We start from the raw sequence: 8,447 nt of genomic DNA, 5'->3' as shown, positions 1-8,447 counted from the left end.
TCCAATTTTTTGATTTTTTGAATTTTTTATGCGTTTCAAAATGCGGTCAAAACGGCGGGAATGACCATTCCTAGCTAGTGGTTGAATCTTGGAATTTTTTTGGTGTTTCTCTGATTAAATAGATACTTATGTACATAGAAATGATTTTTGAAAAAAATAAAGAGCAAACTACGAGGTAGCTACAGTTCAAATTTGACCCGCTTCCAACTGAATCGATGGAAATTTGTCTTTTTCACGAGTGGTGGATAAAAACTGTTGAGACCCAACCATTTGATCAATTGTGCATTAAATATGTCCTATTATTTTAGAAAATTGATTTGGTCCAATTTTGCAACAAATATATTGTAGGTCCTTAAAAAAACTAATTTTGGGCACTCGAAAAATGATGAAAAATAGCTAGAAATATCGGAAATGCATACAAATTGGTCCTTATTCATAAAATGCGATCCAAATCTAGTGAAAATTTGTGTGGTGCCCTTCTAGTAAATTCAGCCGATCCCACCGCCAGCGCCCGCGCACCAGCACCCACTCCTCCTCGCCTTCCAGATCATGCCGCCACCTCCCTCCCCATCCCCTCCCTCGGTGAGCCACCGGCGAGCCCCTCTACTGCCCGCGCACGCACAACCTCGGCTCCTGTTGCTCTCCATCGACCCCGATGCTCCTACTCCAGCCGGCATCTGGCGGAGCATCGCCACTCCGACCCCCTCCCTTCCCCACCCGCTCCTCTCGATCCCGTCCCCTTCCTCCCTGCCGTCTTCTCCTTGCGACGCCCCACCCTCCACCAGGCCCTCCGCCAGCCCGAGCCCCTCGCTCCCTTCTCCACCTTCGCTCGACTTGACCATGTCGTCGTGGGGGATGGGGTCGTTGGGCTCACGGCCGAGCTCGACAAGGTGGAGCTCGTGCGCGCCCACGACGATCCTGAGCGCAACGCCGGCTTCTGCTTCCTCTACTACGCGGACGGCGCAGGTCGACGGTGTAGGTCGCGGGCGTGGCGGAGCCCATCCATCCACCCATCTTCCCCAAAGTTTCCTTCGACAAGTAGCAGCAGCGGAAGGACATGGCGACGAACGTGCAGATGGGCGGCGGCTCTCGCTCATCAACAACACCTTCTACTCCAACAAGGAGATCTTCCTCCGCGAGCTCATCTCCAACTCGTCAGATGTACTCCTCTCTTCCTTCCTTCCTTCCTTCCTTCCTTCCTCTGTTTCCTCTGCTTCTCTCTCTGCCTTGTTTGTTCGTTCGTCGTCAGAGTCAGAGATGATTGATTGGTGGCTCGATTTGCTCACACGCGAATGCTGCTCTACTTTGCTTGCAGGCGCTTGACAAGATCCGGCTCGAGAGCCTGACGGACAAGAGCAAGCTCGACGCCAGCCGGAGCTCTTCATCCGCCTCATCCCCGGTAAGCCCAACAAGACGCTCTCCATCATCGACAGGGCGTCGGCATGACAAAATCAGGTACTATATATGTGCGCCTTCCCTTCCTCCTCTCCACTCTCAATTCTCATGGAGGAATTTTTTACGTGTGCCATCGTAGCTGAGTCCCTGAATGTCTGCATTTCTAGAGAACTAATTTCAGAGTTTCATACTGAATATTCATTTGCCTACTAGACTTCTGACGGGAAGTAAATTGCAGTGCCGTGAGCCTCCACTGAGTTGCAGTGCTCCTCCACTTGCATATGTCGTCTTAACATGTGGTGATACTTATATGGTGCCGAATAATTCCTCTATGATGCCAATTGCACAATAATGTTATGGTGATCTAGTTGTCCATTCAATGTCAGATGACGTGTGACTGCACACACTGAAAATTCACCTTCTCTAAACCTTATATGGTCCACAGCTTGCCTCTGCTATTTACTTTGATGTCATATGCAATTCAATCGAAGTTCAAATTCCCAAATATTTGGCTAGTTGACTGACGAACAATTCTTGTAGTCATTCTGCATATTTTGTAAGCTGTAGCCATGTGCAGATATTGATATTGCTCCCTCTGTTCCTAAATATAGGATGTTTTGGTAGTTCAATTGACCTCGATTTTGGCAGATTCCCTACACGTGTGTATCTATCAAGTCATCTTACTAGCGGTTGTTCAATTGACCTTGATCATGCAGGAACGTCACTGGATTCTGGAATCTGACCGAGATCCCGCCGGAGCTCTTCAACTCGATGGAGCTGGTCTCTCTGTGAGTCATGGCATTGGTGTCTGTTGCTGTGCAAACTGCTTACACTAGGCAATGCGAGAATTAAACAACCTACTAGAGGACAATGAGGTCAGTCCCTCCACTCCTCCTCACAGCGCCCCCTCTCTTCCTCCCTCCGGGCATTTCGAGTTTGGATCCGTGATTGCAACTCCTCTTTTTTGTAATTGCAGCAATGTCGCTTGATGAGTTGATGTCGTTCATGATATGATGTTCTGTATGCAGATCAATGTGACTAACAACAACCAGCAGTTCATCAGCATCCTGACTGGCCATGTTAACTCCACGTCCTACTTCTCGATGGACGCTGCATCCTTCCCCAGCAGGCTGCCAATGGCTACGTGCGTGCGCCCTGCTGCTTCTGCGCCGGTGCCGGCCACCGCGCCCAGTCGCCACGGCCAGCGGCAATAGTCTCCTCGGCGGACGGCAGTGTGCAGGTGTGCACCCTGGCACTGGGGACTAGAGACGTGCAGCATAGAAGGCCAGCAGCTAGGAGCTGAGCAGCTGTACACAGAGCCGGTGGTAAGATTGAGGTGGACCAGATTGCTAATTTCTACCTGGTACAGTACATTTCGTTGTTTGCTAGAGAGCTGAGAGCTACCTAGTGCATAGAAGATGAATCCCAGCTTGTACAAATAAATGAATGATAAGCTTCAGTTGTCTTCAGTTGTCTGCTAATTGCTATCCAGTACAGTACATGAACACATTTACATATTCGTTGAACTTCTCAATGCATGTACTATGTAGGCTTGAGACTGAGTTGCTGCTTAGGGTCAAGCTGGTTGGAGGCGGGGTTTAGTGCATCCATGCTACTTGATATTAGATGTATTTTTTGTTATGATTATTAAGGAATACTATCAACTAATATCAAATAGCACAACTAGTGATCTATGTGGTTCTAGTGAATGGGCAGCTGCAGATGTAGACTACGGTGATGTGCACTGATAGTACTGCAGTAGTAGCAACAGACTAGCCCAACTCTGAAGAAAAGCTTGTAACAAAATTGATGCATATGATTAAACTGATGTGTAATTTGCTGTGCGCAACTGACACGTAAATGCTCTCTCAGGTGTCGGAGCAACAGCGAGCAACAGACCTTTTCTCGTAGAAGGTGAAGAGGTCGTCGTTCAGCACGTCGGACAAAGTAATGTCGTCTTACAAATTCTTACAGAAGTTTCATACCTACAAGACACAAACAAAATGAATTGATATTTGTATATGCCATGGAATTTTGAGCAGGTTCTTCAGCTGTCGGACGAGGTGGAGGCACGCTTCCTGTAGCACTTCGCGGGTAACGACTCGAGGTGCATGTGACATCCATTATTCTCACTTAGGCGAATCTGAAATTTTGTGAGAATGCAACCTTTTGGGAATTCTGGACTTCTCTTTTGCGCTAATACAAAGATGTCTGTTGGTTGCTATATATGGGTAAGACGAATTGAATTGAATCCTGCTGTTTTCTTTTTGATGTACGCACACAAATGATTGTCATTCATGAACAACAAGCAACCATACTAGTTCCTACCTGTGTTCCAGATATTGTTGTACGTATTATTTATTGTTGTACATATACACAACCTACTGTTGTACGTATCACTTCGAGAGATATTATGTGCTCTCAGATTATCATTGCATTGCGTGCTGTTCCTGCATACCTGTATCTCAAGCATTGCACATTTGTGTTTGTTTAGGCGGACAACTACCCGTATAATATGCAAACAACAACAAAGCTAGTGATGCTATGCTAAGATTAATGTGTACTTGTCAAACTCAAGATTACGCCTGTTAAAAGTTTGAAATGTCTTTTTTTAAAATTGACAGAGTCCTCCTAGCTTGTGTAGGTGTCTTGCGATCCTGTTCTAATTAATGTGTACAGTGCAAGCTCTTGTTTTTGTCTAAATGCGTGCACATACGTTCAATTACCTTATGAGAAATACTTGATGCACTTTTTTTTTCTGTTTCTCAAATACAAAATAGCTTGCTCCTTCTAGTTGTGGCATCCCCATTGTTAATCTTTATGATGTTGTTCCTCACTAGTATTCACTGATAACTATGCCTCGTTTTGATTGTTCTATTGTTATTTATGCCAAAAGGTTAACATGTTCGAATTTATTTTGTTCTTGACCATTTTGTTTTATAACATGCAGATGGTGGCCTCTATTCATGTTTCGTCGTGAGCTCCAGCATGAAGAAGTTGGAAGAAGCAATGCATGATGGATCTAGGAGCAGTATAATGCTGATTTGTAAACTTGTTGTAATGCTAATTCAGGTTGTAATGCTGATTGTATGTGTCATCCTTCATTGTACACTTGTGGAGCTTGTTATATGATTGTAAACTTGATGCTGATCACATTGTATGTGTGTTATATGATCTAGCACTTTGATGGTTGATAACATTTGAAGTATTTCGTGTGTTTTCTGTGTGCCAATTTAAATACCAGGTATTTATTTGCATGAAATAAAAAAATGAAGAATATTGCCTTGACGGCTAGGACCCGGTACTAGAACCTGACAATGGGGACCCACCTGAATAGTGAACCCAATTTAGAAAAAAAGAAAAAAAAATGAAGTTATTGAGACAAAAAGGCCATGGTCTCAAAATAAAAAGGCTGCAATGTTGGGCTTGATCCATTAAGCTAACAAAAAATTCATAGGAAAAAAATGCATTAAAAGGCCGAATTGTTGGGCTAGGCCCATGTAGAAAACCGAATTGGACCGGGCTGAATCTTGTGCCACATCAGCTTGCCACGCTGGATGCCTACGTGGCCTGGGGAGGTTGTTAGTGACCAAAACGCCACAGTGGACATATTTTGGTCATAAACGTCTTCAACCATTTCAGAAGAAAGGTCGCTATAGTCAGTTTACGACCGCCAGCTTTTGACCTTCTGTTTTTGGTCACAAAAAGGTCGCAAATGAAAAACCATGACCTTTCAGTGACCAATAGTGGTGGTCACAAGTTGACATATTTCTTGTAGTGTTTACTGCTAATCTATTAGTTCCTCAAGCAGTGGTGTGCATTGCCATGAGTGATGCTTTATTTATTTTAAATGTTCGACAGTAGAGGTGAAAATAAGATCACTCCAGTTTTATGATGCCATAAATGCTGTTTTATTTCCCATAATTCCAACACTAGCCTTTCCAGGCATAGCAAAATTTGTATTGGTGGCATGGTTGATGTTGTTGTGCTAGGCAGCAGGTTGACTGCAGTACTGATGGTGACTTGACACATGGGCTGGGATGTGTCATGACGGACTATTACGTAAATAAACGTGGGTAATTTCCGTTTCCGTTAAAAAATTGCCGGTTACGATTCCGCTACAACTATGGAAGTGAACCGGCGCCAACACCTCAGGTCATATTCACTGCGGCTCCAACTATCAAAAGAACAAGTCGAGCATCAAAGTCTCAAAGACGGAACGGATCCGAACAAACAGGCCTAAATATCGGAACCTGAAGAGCCGCCGCGGTTGCGATGGAGGACATCCCCACGGAGCTTGTGGTGGAGATCCTGTTGCGGCTCCCATGGACATCGCGCCGCCGGCTGCCGGTCCTGGCGCGACCTAGTCCACCAGCGCACGATGGAGATGCAGCAATGCCGCGACGCCCTGCCGCTCGTCGTCACCACGGAGTCCGCATACATCCTCGACGTCGACGGCCACGACCCCGTGCATTGCCAAAGACTTTTGCATTATTTTGCTAGAGTTATATATAAACATAATGCATGTCAAAATTCATATGTATAGATAAGATAGCAAATGCAAAATTACATAATAATTGAAATCCACTTTCACTTGTAACGTAATTTGATAAAAAAATAGTATTGATCGAATGATGTACATATAGAGGGCGGTGATTCAATAAATAATATGTTAGAAATTAAGATCTGCATGTTGCGCTTAAAATATTCTCGCACAATATTAGGAATGTTGCCTTTAGCTTCATTTCCATCATATTTCAGAAAGTATAATAAAAACTTCTTTATCAACTCAAAATCATCATGCACAGGCAATATACATAGTTAGCATGAATATTTCACGTGAAAGGTCTAAAAATGTGCAATGGGGAATACCTACCGTCCAAACCGAACGAACCAATTCTCCACCGTTCTACAACAGAATAAAATAAAAAACAAAATAGATAGACATATCCATGCAATTTCCTAAATTAATACATTATCTTGAGTATAGTAATAACAACAATAAATGCTTGTATCTTGACTGTTATGATAATGAAATATATAAATTTTCGAAATTCCAGACGTCTTATGCTATTGCGAGCTCGTTGTTGCCTCCGAGTTTTAATCTCTAGCTACTATGATGTATGGATAGGATTCAGAATATATACACGGCATGCATGTTTGTCTATGACGTATAAGATGTACCGACCAATGAATGCATATGAAAGATAAATCTACAAGTCGTAGCTTAGAAACCATAAACCAAAAATAATTGATAGTAGTTACCCTAGTAGTAAGGTCACTCCGTTTGACTTGAGCACCAAGTGAGTGCAATACTTGAATCTCATAGTTTTTTGTCACGATTAATAGATACCAATAGGACCCGGGAATGTTAATCAGTAGAAATAGTTGGTGTAAATATCATATAAGTCGTTGACACAATTAGATAAATAATAATAAAACATTATAATGTGTTGAGAGTAACCTATCTTGTTGTAGATAAATATTAACATGTTGTACCATACTACCATATCACAATATTTTGATGGGTCTATGTCTTTTTTCCATCTTTTTTATCTGGCGAAAGACGAACGTGTTAATAATGTGTTCATTTTCACTCGCAATGTTTCGTAGATGGCCATGAGCATGCATATATATAAAGCATTTACCACCTGTAATTACACATTTCAAATATATTTATGTTATTAGATATTATATATGTTTTATATTATTAAGTACAAAGTTTAAGCGATTGATCTTACACCGCTGTGCAAGAACATATAATCTTTTATAAGGTATTCCAACTCATCGTTTGATAACAAGGCATCTGCAATGTCCACAAACTTGGTTTTCTTGGGGCAGACACGATTGATTCAATGATTGTAATATCTCGAGGGGCACAGACATAGTGTGTCATCATGATACAAAAAAGAGCCAAACCAGTGTAAAAAGAGAGCCAAATTAGTTTAATACGGAAAAAAATGACGAAAGAAAGTCCAATAATCACATTGAGAAAACACCTTGTGCGATAACATTTATATTTGTTTTTTATGAGATATCACTGCTTGCACATCATTTTGTTGTAAAAACGTTGGTGAACTTTTTGCCCCTTCCAACGACGAAGCCTCGAAACACTTGTCGATAAATTCTACTTGAACGTCGCTGAACCGCGGTCACGAAGGGAGCTCAAACTATCACTGGAGCTCCTCGTCCATTGCGAAAGCCTCGCCGAGGAGGGGCGGCTGCTACTTCTCTTCGTCATGCACGAAGAGCAGAACCTCCTCCTTTGATGGCACAAAGGAGGACGCTGGACCAAAAGACCGCGCGCAGCGGCGCCACGATCTGGAGGAAGATCCCTCTACCGGCGCTGAGAACAGTCCAGAAGAGCCTGACTTGCATATCTCGCTGGTCCAGGAGAGGATTAGATCGGATCCTACAGTTGTGAGGAGACTAGAAGAGATGAGATGATATGTGGTTGGCTGACGCCGGAGCCCTATTTAATTAGCCCGGGCAGACGGATCTATGCTACTTCAATGCGGCGCAGCGGCCAGAGTCGCATTCTCGGTCATTGTGCCTGCATCGAAGCGGCACCACCCTCCCGTCCTGTCTGGTCACTCCGACCGACATCAAGGCCGTCGTGTCACATCCATTCTAGAGTGGCTGGCCGACATCGAAGTGCGGGCGTGGTTCCGAGAGCGGTTTGCGTAGGAGAGTGGTTTGGTGGGACTGCGTACATTAGCATGAGTCCGGACGCCCAGCTTTGGTGCCAGTTCAATGGAATTCTGGCTCACAGACTTAATTGTATATATGCATTTTAGTTACATTAGTATATCATAATAAAAATATAAAAATATTCTTATTTTCTGTCATGCCCCATTATTTTGTGACCTCATAATATTTCCCTACCGCTGAAAAAATATATGCATACGATTCATAGTCCAACGCTCCTAAGTTTTAGTTTTTGTTTCGATTTGTGCCTACTACTAAAAAGTTAATTTATGCCTACGGTATAAATTTTTGCCAAAAAACAACCCGGCTGAAGTTCGAACCAAGCCCTACTAGAAAGGATACAA

The 8,447-nt window shown here is 43.3% G+C and overlaps 1 long non-coding RNA gene across 5 annotated transcripts; it reads left to right on the top strand.

The window, feature by feature from the left end:
- Positions 1-529: 529 nt before the first annotated feature.
- Positions 530-4,603, top strand: LOC123072829 (uncharacterized). Of its 5 annotated transcripts, none has more exons than XR_006435437.1 (7): positions 530-1,161; positions 1,316-1,455; positions 2,112-2,270; positions 2,372-2,720; positions 3,268-3,342; positions 3,438-3,626; positions 4,346-4,603. It is a non-coding gene; the product is annotated as an uncharacterized lncRNA (long non-coding RNA). The 5 variants fall into 5 exon arrangements; XR_006435438.1 differs by having other exon boundaries at positions 533-1,161; positions 2,424-2,731; XR_006435439.1 differs by having other exon boundaries at positions 533-1,161; positions 2,424-2,758.
- Positions 4,604-8,447: the final 3,844 nt, after the last annotated feature.

Source organism: Triticum aestivum, chromosome 3B (assembly GCF_018294505.1).
Source record: "Triticum aestivum cultivar Chinese Spring chromosome 3B, IWGSC CS RefSeq v2.1, whole genome shotgun sequence".
Lineage (NCBI taxonomy): Eukaryota > Viridiplantae > Streptophyta > Magnoliopsida > Poales > Poaceae > Triticum > Triticum aestivum.
The sequence above is the reverse complement of the archived record's forward strand: the minus strand, read 5'-3'. Positions and strand labels throughout refer to the sequence as shown.